Below are 20,069 nucleotides of genomic sequence, written 5' to 3'. Positions count from 1 at the left end.
TGCAAGGAGTTGCAGGGGAGGGGCCAGGTCCAGGGTGGCAAGCAGGCGACAGCCTGAAAATCTGAAACTCTGAAACATAGTGCTATTACAGGTTTAGAAACACATAGCCACAATGTTTCCAGAAATAGTTTCCTGGTTAGAACACATTTAGTAGTTAGTTTCTTAAAATGCACTAACTACTGCTTATTTCAGGTATCATCAACATTTTTCAGAAGATATAATTTTTGCTGAAGTAAAAAGTTTGGCAGGCTCTACGGGCTTGCCCTGACAATCTAATACCTGGCGCATAGCAAGCTCATACTTAGCCAGAAGTATCTTCCAACTGCTGGGGAAAGGACTGTTGGCAGCTGTTGGTTCACAGTTGACCTGTTTGTCCTTGAGGATCTGCCATTGGAGCATGATTGACTGGTGAACAGACCCCTGGTCTATTTCAATACCTAAGCCTTGGCACCTGCTCTTCTCTCCCTCCCCCAGAGCCAAGGAGTATCCTCAGCTTCATTCCCTGATTAGCAGAACAGAGCAACTGGTGGCACAGAACAGTAGGGGCTTCCTATTTCTATAGAAAGAAAACAAACTGAAAAAAAATAAATGTTCTAAAACTAGCCTTCACATTAGGCCTGGTAGACAGGCCTGCAAATAGTTCCAGACTGTGACTTTCCCTTTCTCCATTTGCCTATGTCGTCTTGCATAAGTATTACAAGGTTCCACAAAGCCCTAAGTCCCCTCAAAGTGAAAGGCAAATTGTAGCAGAGTTCCTCAGTAATTTGATTGAAATTGAGATACAGTTCCCACTTCCTCCAGAAGGCCTTCTCTGACCATCTCAGAGCATATATCATCACTACCTCTCCCTCTCACCCCAGGGTTTCTGCTATATTTTCTAATTTGGCCCTTATCATGCTTCACCATGTAGCATGGAACTAATTTTTGTAAACACTTGATCTTCCCTACACACATGCTTTAAGTTCCCATAGAGAAGAAGTTTTGCTTTTCCATACCTCTCAGCACAGTGTTGTAGACATAATAAGCTCTCGTCTTGAGGAGTTAATGAAATAGAAACACTGATTGTCAAAATTTTATTGTTGTTGTTAAAGAGACAGTGCCACTATCCAGCACTACAAAATATTTTCCCCAAATCATTAAGTGATGGACAATTCCCTGTCAGAAATCCAAGTAAAAAGTCTAATGACTTATGTTAACTCTACATAACTCTCTAGCTTAGGAGATTAATTCTTATCTGATGAAATAACCCAGACGTAAACAACCTTATCACACGCACACAGACACACACATAAACACACATACACATACACACAGGTTTTGTTGCCAAGAGACTATCTGACCTAACTACCCTGGAGGTAAAATACTAACGAATAATAATAGTAATGGCTAAAGAACCTGTGACTTCTACCCTCAGTTGCCTCCCTATCCCATCATGCACATTAGACAAGCAGAGTAAAAGTCTGTGTCAAAGATGACTTTTTAGATTCTGTTTCTGTCATTAAATATATTAAATCTCCCTCCCAGCTTTGTGCCATGTGTGTGTTTGATGAGCCTATTATCTATGTGCTCAATTAAGTCAGCAATGAAAAATGTTGAATTAAGACAGGGCCAAGGACAGATCCCCCTGACACACCACATTAGAGGTCCATCTCAGTCGACATAGATCCATTAAAATCAATGCTTTAGATCAAATTATTTAGTCAGTCATAAACACTCCCCCCACCCCATGTGCACTCTCTTGTAGTCCAAAATTCACCAGTTTTTCCCACAAAACTAACATGAGATATTTTATCAGATATCCTTCTGAACTCCAAATAGAGTCTACCCTATTCCCCTACTCTTGCTATACACAAAGGCAGCCCCCAGCACCCCGCAAAAAGTACAAGAAATGCTGTGGGCACTGACTGGCTGTAGAGTTGAGTAACAGAAGAAGAACAGAGAGAGATTAGAGATCAGCCACAGTTCTGTGGAGTCCAGACTGGCATGACTCAAGTGACAGGATTCTCGTCACTTTCACTGGAAGACTGAGTCACCCTCTTAGTCTTTTGCAGCTTTTCAAAATTTGCCTTCCTTAATCAAATTCTGACCCTCTAGGCCTACATTCTTCATAGGCTCACACATATTGCCTAAATTTTTCGTTGTGAAGCCCACACACATTGCACCTTCAGAGATTCTGGGGCTTTTCAAGCCAGGGAGCTCATAAGACCATCTATCACTACTACCGCCTTCATTTATCAGATGATGAAATCTAGTTCCAGAAAAGGGAAGTGATTTATTGCAGGTCCTATAGCAAGTTAGCATCTGAGTTGGAACTAGAATTTCCCTTCCTGACTTCCGGCAGTGCTCTCTCCAACATGTTTCACAACCTCCATGGATGCTCCACACTCTCTGTCGTGCCTTAGCCACTAAAATTACGCTATCCTCTGCTTTTGGATAATCTTCAACTTTGTCAATTTGTGCTTTCTTAGGCTCTTGCACTCTTTTCCATGGACTTTGAGAACTGGAGAAGAGCAAACGGTTGGGATCAGTGAGATGCTTTGGTTAGCATTTGTCCGATGTAGCGCAAAGCCCAATAGTTTATTTTGGACAGAGCTGCTGTCAAACATACGGTCAGATACAAGGTCTGAACGACAATGCACATGTCTACTTTGCAGACAACATGAACAACATGAGTTTGAGATACAAGATTGTAAGTAAGGAATGATTCCACGCTGTGCGTCCTTTTTCAACAGAGAGAATTCACTGTTCAAACCACCCTACAAAGCATATAATGGACATGTGAAAATGTAATTCACCCCAGAACAAAAAGTTGGTGATTTAAAAATCCTTAATAATTATGGTAAATTCAAACAATGGTAAACTATGGAGCCATTAAAAATATTAAGGTAATGAATCCTCTATTGAAATAGAAATATAATATGCTAACTTTTAAGTGGTAATGAAATATAGTATAAAATAATATATGGTATGATCTCATTTTTGTGGGAGAAAAGTTATTATATATCTTTTTCTAAGAATAAAAAATGATATACAGATACCAAGGGGTTAATTATGGATGTCTATATGAATAAGATGAGGGGGATTATTTTCTTTTTTGCTAGCTTATATTTTCTAATATTTCTAAAATTAGAAAGATTTTAGTAAAAAAACATTTGTAGTAAGAAAAACAATAAAATAAATTTATTGTAGACAGTGGAAAGTAATTTATTCTATAACGATATAAGAATATAATTTCATCATCATACTTTTGACTAGTATTTTCTACTTTCCCAAGATTTTCACATAATAACCTGGAGGGATAAATAGGACAAGCATCATAGGCAACTAAAGTGAGAGCCATAGAGTGAATGTAACTTGCATAGGAGTTTACAAATAGCTACTTGATGGTAGAGTCAGGGCTAAGATACATGTCTCTTAACATCCAAGACAGAGTACATTTTGCTATGTCACATGATTTCCTGTAATTATGGTTCATCTTTAATTCTCCAATGAGGAAATTAAGAAACGTTAAGTAACTTTGTTGTTGTATCTAGAGGCAAATAAAATCTCTCCTCCCCCAAGAAAGTAGGGGACACTGAAGCAATGCTAGAGCACTAGACAGGGTTTTCATTGATGGCAGTACATTATCACTGTCTTTTTCTTACCCAGAAAAATAGAAATCATGCAGGTTACACTAGAGATCACTGAGTCTGACTGCTGTTCAGGAGAACCCCATCTGAGGATAATGAAAAGATAATCATAATCAAAGATAATCATAATCATCAAATTAGAAGAGCTCTCATATTCCCAAAGCAGGGAATCATCCTCCGTAGTAACTTAAAAAATGTCTGACAACCTAACTGTTACCAAGGTTTAGTTTCTGCACAATTTCATACACACACACACACACACACACACACACACAGTCTTTTTGTCTCATACGGTGAGATAAAGTGAAGCCTATTGCCTGAATCTGGCAGTGAGCCAAAGTGTCCGTCAAATCTTAGGATGAACATGAGAAACTACAAAGCAGAGCATGCCAATCAGATGTGATTTCAAGAATGCCTAGAAGGCCCAGACTCTTGCCAGCTGGTTGATGTCCAAATTCTATCAGAATTCTATCCCTTCAATTTAAAGCTTTGATCCTCGAAAAATGTCAGCACCCCTTCCTGGAATTTTACCTTTCTGTCCATCCTAACTCCCTTTTTCCCAAGGAGATGTAATACTTAATCAGTTATCATTTACAATTAAAAGAACAAAAGGATATCAAACCTGAAAGGGTTCTTATGGGTTATCTTGTCCAACATCCTTAAACGGGCAAGTGAGACCCAGCAAGGTGAAGTAACTTTCCCAAAGCCATGCAGCAAATTAGTAACAGAGGAAGGACTTACCTCAAGGTGAATGAGGACACTGAGGGCAGATATTTCTAAAGAGCCTAATGAGAGAGGGAGCATTCCTGGGGTCCTCGAGGCAGGGTCTCTCATAGGTTGAGAGGAGCAAAGCCTAGTTCCTTTTTTTTTCTTGCTGAGGAAGATTAGCCCTGAGCTAATATCTGTGCTGACCTTCCTCCATTTTATATGTGGGTCGCCACCATAGCATGGCTGATGAGTGATGTAGGTCTGCACCCAGGATCTGAACTCGAAAACCTGGGCAGCCAAAGCAGAGTGTGCCAAACTTAACCATTAAACCATGGGGCCAGCCCCTAGTTCCCATTTTTTGAGGTCCCTAGAGTATTAAAAAGGGAAGAAGTTTCAAATCAGAGTTACAACAAGTTGTGGCATATTTTAAATGTTTTTTCATTTAACAAATTGTCACTTGTAAGTTAAATTGTCACTAGTAATAAAATTGCTATGCAGTAACAATGTGCTATTTGCAAAATTATTACAAGCTTTTTAAAATCAATTTTAATGCAATACAGGACTATGATCTAATGATGAGACATAGATTTAAACTGAAAAGTCTATTCTATATGAAATATTCTTTAAAACTTTCTGCTGGATTGAACCTTAAAGACCATCGAGTCCACAGATGGCAAATATGTTACACGTCATGGGCCAGCTCTAACTGATTGGTAGTGCATTCTGGAACAGTGCATTGAAAAAAACAATAAAGAGCTTCTGGGTCCAGTGGGGGAAAATTCTAATACCTTCAACTATATAGATAATAGGAGAGACCTAGGTGAAGATAATTTTACCAAGGGTCACACAGTTATCTAGTTATTGGGAACTAGAAATAAAAGGACCTGACTCTTCAAGAAATATACTTTTCACCTTATCATACTAGATTCAGTCTATACTCATTGCAAAAATTATTTGCACATTAATTAGATTTCCCATGTTCAGCAAACTCTCTCTTATCCAGGACAGTCAAGGTATTGGGGGAGGGGAGGACAATCTGATGTTCTGCTTTAATGAGATGCCACATATTAATTCCTAACAGTCCAAAAAATATAATACTCAGGACCAAATAACAAATCATCAAGTTTTGCTCCTTCAGAAGGAAGTGTAGTTGGGAAACTTGTAAGTTGCCTTTTCCTATAGATAGAGCCAAGAGAAATTTTGTTCTCCCTACCTGGACTGCTCCTGCCAGTCATAAACTTATCTGAATCTTTCCAGTTCTTTGTGGCCCATCTCAAGTCCCTCCTCCTCCAGGAAATTTTCTTGGACCACACAAGCTCTCAGGAATACTTTCTGATCTTCCCCAGAACTAGTTCCCTGAGCCAGATACCTGACAATGCTCTATTCTGACAGCTAAATTTTCTTCTGTGTATATGTCCTCACTACTCAAGAAAACTATGTTTTCTTCAAGGTCAGAGCTCTGCTTTTGTGTGCCTAAACAGTAGCCGGCACCACGCGGCGTACAGCCAGAGCGCAGTGAGTGCTTGAGGGATGATTGATCAGATACCAGAGTTCACGGCAAGTTGTTGCCGAGAAAAGAAGGTGAGTCTGGAAAAAGGCCCCCAGGGTCACCGGCACTGCATAGCCTCCTGAAAAACTGCATACATTATTTTTCTGAGTTGTAATTTAGTAGCAAGGAAGTTCAGTCAACAGGAATTCATTTAGCAGAATACTAACCCTACCAGATACTAAAAAATCAGGTTCCTAGAACTTAAAGGTTGAAAACTCAAACCTTAGAGAAGACATGACTACAGAAAGGCCTGCAGAACGTCTACTTTGGACTTTCTCTGGGAAGAGCCCCTCAGAAGGTGGGAGGGGGTAAGGAGTGGATTTAGGCAAACATAAGACCCAGGACCTGCTTTCTAAGTGTTTACACTTCAGTAAAGGAAGCAGGATGTAAGCACAGAAAGATAACTGGTACAACAAAGCAGGTTGAATCTCAAGGTGGTCTCTAATTGCCAAACACACTGGCAAATAATTCTTCTTATACCTAAAAGTAATTGTTAAATTGTTTCCTCCACCTTTTGTCTTCAAGAATGTACAATATTGGTTTCTTTCAGATATTCTAAGCTTGTACATTCATTTCTTTCCTTTACATAAATAATTTTTATTCTTTGGCTCTTAAGCACTGTGCCGTCCTATAGGGCCTGAGCCTCATCGGTACAAAGGAAAAAGCGTATGTCAATTAACCAGATCTTCGCCAAGTTTATAACTCGAAGTCCCTCTATATTTTCCTTTATAGAGAAAGAAGAAATGTTACATTTGGGGCAAGAGCATAGGCTCTGGAATCAGTCACAGCTGAGTTTCAGTCCAAGCTCTCCTATGTGAACCTTAGGCAAGGTACTTCTCTGAACTTCAGTTTCCTCGCAGGTAAAATGGGGATTATAATAATAGCAAAAAATTAGGTGTTTAGGTTACCACAATGCCTGGCACATAGTAAATACATCATAAATGGTAGCTGTTATTTTTATAGCACAGCAAGCTCATTTCATCAATTTAGTAAAAATAAATAAACTTTACACTTTCTAAGATATGTTATAAATTCCACATTGATCTAAGCTCCAGTTGACCCTTTTTCATCTCCATAAGACTACATGAGGATTGTTCTTTGGTACTCCAAAGACCCTAACTCACAAGAATGATCCGGGCATAGTTTCAAAACTCTGCTAAAGGCAGGAATAAATGTCTTGTAAATGAAGGTTTTCTGTCTGTGCCCATAGCTACAGAACCCTTCCTAACCTAAGCATCTCAATTAACCAAGCTTGAGTATATAAGAGACAACATCATATCAGCCCTTGAAAAGAAAAAAATCAGGGTTTGGAGCCAGACAGAGCAGGGTTTAAATCCTGGCTCCAACACTTTAGCTTGTGGCCTTGGGCAAGTTATTTCAGAAAACTGCCTAACCTCTCAGAACTTCTCCCATTTCCTGAGTCTCAAATATGGATGATGATAATAAGACCTAACTCAAGGGTTGTGAGGATTAAATGAAATCACGTTTATGAAAGTGCTTACCCCAAAGGCTTGGCGCATAATCGTGACTTTGCAAATGTCCATTCCCTTGCTCCTCTTTCTGAAGTCCTGTAAGATTTCTCCTTTGGTTAGAGGCTTTATGTGAACTATAGAACTGAGAAACATATAGTCACATTTGGGATGAGTGTTAAATGAATGTGTGTGAGTGAGTGCACAGGATACATTTAAGGCAGGGCAGCAAGCAGACTGAGAAAGGAGAATGATCCCCAGCTGTTTTGTCCTTCAGCTGAAGCAGACCAGGAGGCAAAGTCTGTGTGGATGGAGCTATTTCTTGATAGAGGAAAGGATGATGGCTACTAACCCTAATTAACTCCTTAGCACAAATTAGAGTCTCCAGTCTAAGCACAGCTGTCCCTGGCCAGAAGAATCTAAGCCCTGAATGAATGGGATAATAAAGAACAGGGATTTTTGGAAGGGGGCTATAAGAGCAGAGGAAGTGGGAAGCTCCAATGGAGAGTCAGAGAGATGAGCATTGGAAATCCAGCTTGCTGCTTACTAAATGACCTTAGGCAAGTTATTGAAACTCTTTGAGCTTCAGTTTCATCAACTGTAGGGTGGGGATAATACCTCACAGCTTCATTGTGAGAGTAAATGGGGAACATTTAAAGAGCTTAGCACAGTACTTGGTAGATAATAAGTGCTGGATAAATAGCAGCCCATGTTGTTACCTGGGTGGAGCAATAGTGCTGAGGGGTGGAGGACCACTTACTGAAAAGGAGGCCAGGAACACGCCAAAGAAAGTTTTCAGCTTTACAAATTGGCTTCTGATTGGGCTGTGGCATTTGTTTTTTGTTTGTTTGTTTTCAGAGCAAGACCAGGCCAACCATATATTATTACCTATCCAGTAGAACTCAGCAGAGTTCTCTAGGAAGAGACTGACAGTTACTGGGTAGTAGGGAGCTTGGTGTTAGGAAGGAAACAAGTGGCCAGACATTGGAGGATTAGGGAGGACCGATGAGGACCCCAGGGAAAGGTGCTAAAGGGTTGGCAAGGGATTGCCTCTCTAGTCTATCTAAAACAGAGAAAGTCTCTGTTAGTGCCTACAAATAGGATACCACAGGGCAACAGGTGGAGATGGCAATTTTCCAGTAATGAAGGGCATTATATCTGTTCAAATTGGGCTGCTGGCTGTTTAATGTGATATCCCTCTTAAGACAATTTTCCTTTTAAAAGAGGACAGAGGGGGGCCGGCCTGGTGGCGCGGCGGTTAAGTTCGCACATTCCACTTCAGCGGCCCGGGATTCACTGGTTCAGATCCCGGGTACAGACATGGCACTGCTTGGCAAGCCATGCTGTGGCAGGCGTCCCACATACAAAGTAGAGGAAGATGGGCACAGATGTTAGCTCAGGGCCGGTCTTCCTCAGCAAAAAGAGAAGAATTGGCAGCAGATGTTAGCTCAGGGCTAATCTTCCTCAAAAAAAAAAAAGAAAAAGAGAACAGAGGAGAGTACTACTTAAAAAAGGACCTGGATCCCAAATGGTGAAATTTCAGGTGTTATGGAAGAATTATTTTGAAGTAGACCTTCCTGACCCATCCATCTATCACATTGACAACAGCTTACACTCCCCACACCAAATATCAGTTTTCTATATAGGTCTATAGTTGTACAAAACAATTTTCAATTTCAATCCACAGTCATATCCCAGTTCCCTATAAGTTGACATCTGAAATGAAATTGCCTGGAGACTATGGGAGCAACACTTTAGAAGATGTGAAAAAACAAAAGCCTTACTTTTCATATGGGATGGAACTCATCCGAAAGCTTACTTTCAAAAAGCAGGACTGAGGATCCATGAGAAAACTACACCTACTCCGAACATGTTCCTGTTTTGACTTCTTATGTAGCCTTTATCCAGTAACCAAGGATTGTGTAATTAAATTTCTTAGAAAGAAACCATACTTACTGAGTCACAGCCACAAGATCTTAAATATATGATTTCCATGGTCACAGCTCAGTGAAAACTAAATCCTTTTCAGAGCTGATATTTGAGGCAAGTAGGAAACTTAGTCTCTAAAATGTCTCTGAGAGTCAGCCTCCCTCACCAACTCAGTGAGTCAGTCACTAATTCCAGAGTTATTTGAGAGCTCTGCCCTTGCCTATTTATATGCTATGTTGCTGAGCAGTTTTTTCTGGAAATTATATTTTTCTGTAAATAACATATGCATATGTAGATGTATACATATTATAATATGTAAATATACAAACATATATACATATGTATATGTAAATACATTCATAATTATGTGTCTCCTAACAACAGGGATACATTCTGAGAAATGTGTCATGAGGTAATTTTGTCGTTGTGCAAACATCATAGAATGTACCTACGCAAATCTAGATGGTATAGCCTACCACAGAACTAGGCTATATGGTACTCATCTTATGGGACCACCATCGTGTATGCTGTCATTGACCAAAATGTCGTTATGCAGCATATGACTGTACACATACACACACTCACACACACGCATGAGCACAGAGGAGTAAAATTGACCCACAATAAACTGCCCATATTTAAAGTATACAATTTAACAAGATATCTATGCACCTATGAAACCATCACTACAACCAAAATAATTAAGCTATCTATCATCCCTAAAAGTTTCCTCATACCCTTTCTAATAAATCTTTTTCTTCCCTCCCACTATCCCCAGGCAACCACGGATCTGCTTTTTGTTCTTATAGTTTGCATTTTCTAGAGTTTTCTACAAATGGAATATATAGAATGTATTCTTTTTTGTCTGGTTTCTTTCATTTAGCATAATTACTTTGAGATCCATTCATGTTGATGAGTGTATCAATAGTTAATTCCTTTTTATTACAGAGAAGTATTCCATTGTTGAGCAGTTTTATTGGAGCTCCCTACCTCTTCATGCCAGATCTAGATAAATGAATACATGAGGGGCCCTCATTTAGTAGCCCCTACTCAGTGGCACATACAATGTAGTAGTTAAAAATGCAAGCTGTGAGGGGCTGGCCCCGTGGCCAAGTGGTTAAGTTCGCGCGCTCCGCTGCGGCGGCCCATGGTTTCGCTAGTTCAGATCCTGGGCACAGACATGGCACTGCTCGTCAGACCACGTTGAGGCGGCATCCCATATGCCACAACTAGAAGGACCTGCAACTAAGATATACAACTATGTACCAGGGGGGATTTGGGGAGATAAAGCAGAAAAAAAAAGAAAGAAAGAAAAAAAAATGCAAGCTGTGGAGTCAGACTGCCTGACTCTGTCATTTTGTACTTGTGTGATTTTGGACAAGTGGCATAAACTTTCTGAGTCTCTGTTTCCTCACAAGCTGGTAGTAAAAAATACACAAGATAATATAACTACGTAAGAATACGTAACATTCTTAGCCCAGGGGTTGGTGCATTGTAAGGGCTCAGTAAATGATAGCTATTATCATTGCTTTGAGGTTCCAAGGACCCATTCAGTAGTACCTCTACCCTAGCATTGGCTCAGGTGTAAGAACTCCTCAGACCTCACCTCCACCCAAACTTTTCAGCCCTATGTTCTAGGCCCTCAGCTCCACTAGATGATAGGAATCAAGATGCTGAATCACTTCCCAAAGCTGACGCTCAGCCCTGGCTGAAGCAGCGAAGGAGCTGTTCGTTTGGTGACGCCTTATCCTGACATTGAAGGCCTTCCATGTATTGACCCTGATATACCAATCTGTTTTATCTGCTGCTATCTTCCTGCCTCTGCCTTATTGTCTCTGTCCACTCAAAACGCTTCTTTGTCCCACTCTATCTCTGCCTATCTAAATTCTGCCTATACGTCAATGAAGGAAGTGAGACTGGAAAGGTTAGTATATCATTAAAAACCTTTAGTTGATATGCCATGGAGTTAGGACTCTAGCCACTATTCGTGCTCTTTTGTGACAAAGACTGTTTGATGCTGCTACTTTGCATCCCTCATAATATCTTCAACATTGAAGAGTTCCAGTACTTATTAACTAAAATTTTTTTAATGGAGGGACCAGAATTTTGGATCTAAGACAAATTCCTTTAATACTGTGGGAAACAAACTTAAAACTAATGCAAATAAAAAATCTCTGTGCAGAAAAAACTTTGCAAGCCACAAACAATAGCCCCATATATTTTAGGCAACAGCCAGAGCAGTAAAACTACAGGATGAAGGCAGAGTAGTGCCAGCTCCAAATTCATTGCTAGGAGCCCTTAAGGGCTTCCATCTCCCATTCTTCTGTTAGTTGAGTGCTATATGTTCATACATTTCTGAGTCTTCCCACCCTTTGTCATTTCCCCGTCTTAATCCACTTGCATTTTCTTGCAAAAGATTAATTTTCTTTCTTTCTCTCTTTTCTGTGTTTTTACCTTCAGTGTCCTTTATTTTTTCCCAGATTTATTGAGATATAATTGACATATAACATTGCATAATTTTAAGGTACCCAATGTCTTCACTTGATACACTTAATCCAAAATGATTACCACCATAGCATTAGCTAACACGTCCAACATGTCATAGAATTACCATTTCTTTTTTGTGATGAGAACATTTAAGATCTACGCTGTTAGCAACTTTCAAGTGTATAATACAGTATGATTAATTATAATCACCATGCTATACATTAGATCCCCAGAATTTATTCATCTTCTAACTGGAAGTGTCTATTTTTTGATCAACATTTCCCTATATCCCCCAGCCCCCAGATCCCAGTAACCACGATTCTAGTCTCTTTTTCTATGAGTTTGGCTTTTTTAGATTCTGCATATAAGTGAGATCACACAGTATTTGTCTTTCTCTCTCTGACTTATTTCACTTAGCTTTATGCCCTAAAGGTCGATGTATATTGTTGAAAATATTAGGATTTCCTTCTTTCTCTTGGCTGAATAATAATATATATTATTAACTATTTATATAATAATTATTAATTATATATTAATTAATATATATACATATATATATATTTACCACACCTTCCTTATCTGTTCATCCATTGACAGACACTTAGGTTGTTTCCATATCTTGGCTATGGTAAGTAATGCTGCAATGAACATGGGAGTACAGATAACTCTGCAAGATCCTGTTTTCATTTCCTTCGGATATATACCCAGAAATGAAATTGTTGAATCATATGGTAGTTCTATTTTTCTGTTGCTGGGGTCATATTGGTTTTCAAAATTGTGTAAATTTCAGGTGTACAGTATTATATTTCAGTTTCTGTATAGATTGCATCGTGTTCATCACCAACAGTCTAGTTTTCATCTGTCACCATATAATGTACCCCTTTACCGCTTTCGCCCTCCCCCACCTCTTTTCCCTCTACTAACCACTAATTTGTTCTCCTTATCTATGTGTTTGTTTATCTTCTGCATATGAATAAAATCATACAATATTTCTCTTTCTCTGATTCACTTCACTTAGCATAATACCCTCAAGATCCACCCATGTTGTTGTAAATGGCATGATTCTGTCTTTTTTGTGACTGTGTAGTACTCCATTGTGTATATATACAAAATCTTCTTTATCCATTCATCCATTGATGGGCACTTGTGTTGCTTCCAAGTCTTCACTATTGTGAATAATGCTTCAATGAATACAGGGGTGCACAAATCTTTTTGAATTGTTGATTTCATGTTCTTTGGATAAATACCCAGTAGTGGAATAGCTGGATAACATGGTATTTCTATTTTTAGTTTTTTGATCAATCTGCACAATGTTTTCCATAGTGGCTGTGGTAGTTCTATTTTTAATGTTTTGAGGAAACTCCATCCTGTTTTTCATAGATTAATATTCTTTAGTCATCATTATTCAACTTTTCTCATCTTTTCTATTCCTTCTTTCTTATAGACAAGACCATCATTTGGGACCCCTGTCCTTATATTTTAGCTTTCTTGCTTGCTTTTTTTCCCTTCTTTTTCCCTTCCTGGTCTATGATCTCCTCCTTTTGATTGTAATTCTACATCCTGCAATAGCTTCTTCTTCTTCACCACTTCATCACTCCACCTGCTCTCCCTTTTGCCTTCCTTCTCTGTGAGTCCTGTATTCTCTTCTCTTGGGATTCCTCTTTGCTTGCTCTTTGGAGCTCCTGCCTCTCCCCTCTTTCCCTGACCTGTGGCCTGCTTATTTCCTTCAAGGCATGGCCCCTCAATGCATTCATTCTGCAAGGACAAAGGCAACTACAGTAGGGGTAGAATCATGTATTACATTGCTTAATATTCCTCAGAAGGAAGGAAGCTAAATTCCCTGGACATCTCCAGTTACTACCTTCTGCAGACTTTACCTAATCATCAACCTCTTTTCTCAGCATCCACAATCCTTCCACTACCCTCCTCCCACTTTCTCTAGCTCTCATCACAGCAAATGATCCCTCCTTGTGACTTAGTTAACACCATGGGCACCAAGACTCTGCATCTAGGACTGATCCTTTTCCCTGGGAGGAAACATCCTGGCCCCTAGGAGAAGAGAGGAAAGGGCTCAGTCAGTGAGGGTGGAAAGAGTTATCCCTTTGGGGGAGGTAGATTTTCTATCTGAGAAATCCCATGGAATAGGCAACTACAGTAGGCTCCCTTTATCTGTGGTTTTGCTTTCCATGGTTTCAGTTACCCATGATCAACCACAGTCTGAAAATATTAAATGGAAAATTCCAGAAATAAACAATTCATAAGTTCTAAATTGCATGCACTTCCGAGTACTGTGGTGAAATCTCACAATGCCTCACTCTGTCCCACCCTTTATCCAGCATATCCATGCTGTATACACTACCTTCCCATTAGTCACTTAGGAGCTGTCCAGGTTATCAGATCGACTGTCATGATATTGCAGTGCTTGTGTTCAAGTAACCCTTATTTTACTTAATAATGGCCCTAAAACACAAGTGTAGTGATGCTGGAAATTTGGAAATGCCAAAGAGAAGCTGCAAAGTGCTTCCTTTAAATGAAAAGATAAAAGTTCTCGATAATAAGGGAATAAAAAAATCATATGCTGAGGTTGCTAAGATCTACGGTAAGAATGAATCTTCTATCCATAAAATTGTGAAGAAAGGGAAAGAAATTCATGCTAGTTTTGCTATTGCACCTCAAATATGTGTGTATAGGAAAAAACCTAGTATACATAAGGTTTGATACTCTCCAAGCTTTCAGACATCTACTGGGGGTCTGGGAACATATCCCCCCATGGATAAGAGGGGATATCAGTGGCTAAGAACTGGTTTTCCTAGCCATTTCTGTGCATGAAATTACTGATACTGTGAACAATATCTCATCAGGTGATGATGCTCATCATCATCATCATCACAATTACCATTACCATCTCCATCATCACCATCCAGTTCCAGCTGCAACATAGTTTCAGCCCAGGAGCATCTAGACAAATTGTCTCAGAGGAAATCTTTTCTTAAAGCACTTATTTGTTTCCATTTGCAAAGAGGCAAAATAACCTTGGTCAAATTTCTATGAAGACTTCTTGCCCACCCACCAATGGTTGGTATTGTATGTGTGGGATCAGAATTGGCCTCCCCAAAATGTGTCTCTTTGGCTTGATCATTTTTAAGAACTCTGAAAGATACTTTGACTTCCCCCTCAACTGCCTAAAAGAATTTGAAATAGAAGGGCCTGTTCCAGGAAGGAGCTAATACCATAAGATAACTGTAATGTAATATAAAATGTGTCTCTCAGGTCACATTGTCTGTATTTGGCCCATTTACATTTCCATCTCCATGTAAATTGCCTTCCACTCCCTTGAAGTCCCAAACCACTACCCCAAACATCCTCTTTTGTCTTTAGCTGAAGGTGGTATTTAAGATGACAGCCTCCACCATTTTGGCAAGTTGCTCAGTTTTCCTGAGTGTCTACCATGTACACATGTTATAAAACTTTGTTTGATTTTCTCCTGTTATTCTGCCTCATGTGCATTTAATTTGTAGCCCAGCCAGAAGGACCAAGAGGGTAGAGGATATGTCTTCCTCCTCTACTTGTATAACAATAAGTTTAAGAGAGAAATTGTTGTTTTTTATGAAACATAGATTTATGGTTGACTTTGACAAATTTGGAAAGATTTTAAACAGAAATTATTTTATTTGATAAACAATGGGAAGGAGATAAGGACACTGAGTAAATTAATAAACACCAGTGTAGGATCTATTATGGATAAACCTAAAAAACTTCTTACTGAGGAGGGAAGAGAAAAATTAGAACCATAGTCTGCTATTAAAAAGTTTCCCAAGTGTAGAGCTGTGGGATGCAGGAGGATAAGCATATACGCAATTCATTATAATGCAAGGCAAAGTGAAAGCTGATTGCCATTGCAAAGCAGTAAAAGTAGTAACTTCAATAGGAGGAAATAAGAACAACCTCACTGAAGCAATGAGAATCCGTCAGCTAATCTTTCAACGATGAGTAGGATTTAGGTAGGTAGAGAAAGGAAAAAGAACACTCGAGGCAATCAAAACAGAATCAGATTATAAAACATTTGCAGGGCAGCAGTGAGAAGCATGGAGGTATAGGGCTGGCAAGTTGCATGGGCAATGAGAGTTTATGGGTCAGAGGTGTTTGTTTTATTGAAGTGGATCTGAATGTGTTTTCCCTTTTGGGAAACTATGAAAAGTAGTAAAGGAAAGGAGGTAGAAGGAAGTAAAGTGTGGTGTAATTTAGGAAAATCCACTTGACTGCAGTATTAGTTTCCTAGGGCTGCCATAATGAAGTAACACAAACTGCATGGCTTAAAACAACAGAAATTTATTGTCTTACAGTTCTAGACATTAGAAGTCTAAAATCAACGTTTTGGAATGGCCATGCTCCCTCCGAAGGCTCTAGCGGAGGAGTCATCCTTGCCTCTTCCAGTTTCTGACAAACCCAGGCATTCCTTGGCTTGTAGATGCACTACTCCAATCAATGCTTCCATCTTCACATGACCATCTTCCCTATGTGTCCAAATTTCCCTCTTCTTATAAAGATGCCAGTCATATGGGATTAAAGGTCTACCCTACTCTAGTATGAAATTGTCTTAACTAATTACATCTGCAACAAACTCATTCCCAAATAAGATCACATTCTGAGGTACAGAGTGTTAGAACTTGAACATATCTTTTTTTTTTTTTTTTTTTTTTTTTTTGCTGAGGAAGATTCACCCTGAGCTAACATCCAAGCCAATCTTCCTCTATTTTTCAGTATGTGGGCCACCAGCACAGTATGGCTGCTAATAGAGGTCCACCCAGGAGGCGAATCCGGGCCATCAATGCAGAGCCCACTGAACTTAACCACTAGGCCATTGGGGCTGGCCCCCTAACATATCTTTTTGAGAGAACACAGTTCAGCATATGACATCTTCTAAGCGTGGTATGGATAAACCATGGTTTTGCAAAGCTTAGAATTACTGTTCCAAAACATGATTTGGGCAAGACAAGAATGAAATGACGTTTTCAGAAAATCAAATACCTTAGAGATAAAATCAAAATGCTGTAAAATAAAAACAGCAACGACAAAACACACATATACACATGCAGACATTTTGCAGCATTCTCAGTACCAGATTAGAGAACAACCAGAAGATGTTGGTGTAGTCATAAGCTTTCTAAGTGAAGAAGCGGGGGAGAAAGCAGCAATGAGCCATTTGCATCTGTGGACCTATGAGAAAAAGGCCAGAAAAGTTAACAAAAGTTTAATAATCATACGAAGTTTCAGGGTGCTAATAAATGGCCAGGGTTGATAAGGGAGAGAAGTTGTGGTTGAGGTCCTGCCATTTACTCTCAGACCCTCTTGGACAATGAAAGAGTTTGCTCAGATAAGAAACATAAGCTAATTTTTTAGTATATTTTAACTTAGAAAAAACCAGAAAGGTTTGTGAAATAATAATGTTGATAATACTCTGTTTCCAGTTCAGGGTTTCCAAAGCCCTTTCACATAAGTTCTGAGTTGCTTTTTATAATAGCCCCATGAGGTAGGGAAAGAAGAGATTTACCAGCTCATGACTATCTCCCAAGTCTTTCTTGGAAGGATTTGATTCTACTTATAAGTAGCTTTTGATCATTCTCATGGAAAAAAAATGGACCATTCCAGACAGGATATGTAAAGGGACAAATTAATGGTCCAGACAGCAAATTCTGTCTACATTCAGGAAAGGGGCTGTCAAGGGAGAGTTTACGAGACAAATGAGACTTCATCTGGGATGGTGGGAGGAATAGAGAAATAGGCATTAAAAATGAATAACAAATTCACCATACACCTTACTTTCTACTTATTTAGTTCTCTGAGATTTTATTATCATGCTGAGTTTTTGTCTGTTTAGGTAACAGACAATAAAGAGCATCAAATGCTAGGCCCAGTGTTAGGGACAAAGGATAATACAAAGATGTATAAGAGAGAGACCCTTTCCTAAAGCTGCTCACACTTGATTTGAGGAGATAAGATGGAAAGAGGAAACTAAAATATAAGTTAGAAAGTGTTAAAGCCCTAAGAAATGGGCAGAGACAGGGCTCAAGGTTTGCAGGCAAAAGAGGGCTAACTTCCTGTTGAGATAGAGAAGGCTAGTCTTATATTAATTTAATAATTGACCATTAAAATATTGTCTCATGTCCTGCCCACTTTACTTAACATGTCGTATGGGGGAAGACACGTTTGAAGAAGATCTGCTACCATCCTACTAATGGTTTCTCATGGAGGAAAAATATAGTTGCAAGTGAAGACAGCATGGAATTTTAGAGCTGAAGAAAATGTCAAAAAGAGATCCTCGTGCAAGCTTCCTTGCAATGAATTGATTTTTAGTCACTATGAAATTTGATACGAGAAAGAAACTGTTGGAAGGCAACAAGAAGAGGGAATGAGGAGGCGGCTTTTTCTCTGGGCCTCCATTTCCACATTTGTGTAAACATAATTGCTCATGTAATTTTCTCATAGCAGTGCTACACAGATCAACTGACATAATAAACTTGGAGACATTTTGAAAAATGTACAGTTCCGTAGCAATGTAATGGATTGTTATTTTGATCTGATGGAGGTCTTCTCAGATGCTGCCAATCTATGAGAATGCCCTCTGACTCACCACATTCAAAATGAGCCGGTTTTGGTTATTTCAAGCCTGAGGAGGCCTTGTAATTTGGATCTAACACTGAACCCCTCAGAAGGGTCCCAGAAATCTTCACTTTGAAGACCTCTGCTGACAAGTGTTCTAAGAAGGGATTTCTATTCATATAAAAGTTTCAGACAAAAGGTCCTATACGAGTCCTGGGACAGAGAAGAAATGACAACAGCAGAAAGTCAGTGTTGTTTTGGGGTGCCTCCTGGTTACAGGTTTTATTTGGCTTCTCACTGTACCAAGAAGACAACACAGAAAAGGAAACAGAAATGATAGCCTACAAAAATAAGCTGTGTTCTGATCTGCAAAGGCCAAACACCACCGCTACCCCTACCCTCGCCCACTTTCTAACCCTTCCTTCCTTTAATTATTTTTTTGATTCAACAAACATTTCCTGAGCTAGGCCCTTGTATTATACAAAGAGGAATAAGAAACACACATATTTATATTTAAAATTAGTAAGTCAGCCTTTGGTCCAACTGCCACAATAAGCCCCTATTTTGTGTCCCATTCCCAAAAGGCTTTGCTCTTAGGAACAAATAAATCTCCACTAGACTATGGGCTTCTTGAAAGCACACAGACGTTGTCTTATTCATCTTTGTTTCCTCAACTCCGAGGGCTATGCATATTTGGTGCTAAAGGCACATCTGATCAATTTAAAAATGATGGGGAATAATTTTTTAATGAAAGATATTATGTAAAACAACTTGTTTACATTATCTCAGGTCACCCTCCCAACAATTTAGAATTTTTCCATGAGTTTGCACATGAAAACTAGAGGCAGCTAAGCTTCAAATCTGAAATTTGATATGAGAAAGATATGTTTAAAATATGTTTTTAAACCTCAGCATAATTTAAAACAACTGCATCATCTCTGCACTCACAAATTTTACTATTTTTCTTTTTCTTTCTTTCTTTTTTAAAAATTATTTTATTGAAGTCATATTGGTTTATAACATTGTGTAAATTTCAGGCATACATAATCATATTCCAGCTTTTGCATAGACTGCATCATGACCACTACTAATAGTCTAGTTTTTATCCGTCACCATACATATGTGCCCCTTTACCCCTTTTGTCCTCCCCTCACCCCCTTCCCCTCTGGTAACAACCAATCTGTTCTCCATTTCTGTGAGTTTGTTTATCTTCCACATATGAGTGGTATTTGTCTTTCTCTGTCTGACTTATTTCGCTTTGCATAATACCCTCAACGTCCATCCATGTTGTCACAAATGGCATAATTTTGTCTTTTTTTATGGCTGAGTAGTATTCCACATCTTCTTTATCCATTCATCCATTGATGGACATGTGGGTTGATTCTAAGTCTTCACTATTGTGAGTAATGCTGCAATGAACATAGGGATGCAGATATCTTTTTGAATTAGTGTTGCCATGTTCGTTGGATAAATACTCAGGAGTGGAATAGCTGGATAATATGGTAGTTTATTTTTAAGTCTGAGAAATCTCCACACTGTTTTCCATAGTGGCTGCACCAGTTTGCATTCCCACCAGGAGTGTATGAGGGTTCCCTTTTCTCTGCATCCTTTCCAACACTTGTTATTCCTTGTCTTGTTAATAATAGCCACTCTGATGGGTGTGAGATGATATCTCATTGTAGTTTTGATTTGCATTTC

This window comes from Equus caballus, chromosome X (assembly GCF_041296265.1).
Source record: "Equus caballus isolate H_3958 breed thoroughbred chromosome X, TB-T2T, whole genome shotgun sequence".
NCBI lineage: Eukaryota > Metazoa > Chordata > Mammalia > Perissodactyla > Equidae > Equus > Equus caballus.
This window is presented reverse-complemented; position numbering follows the sequence as displayed.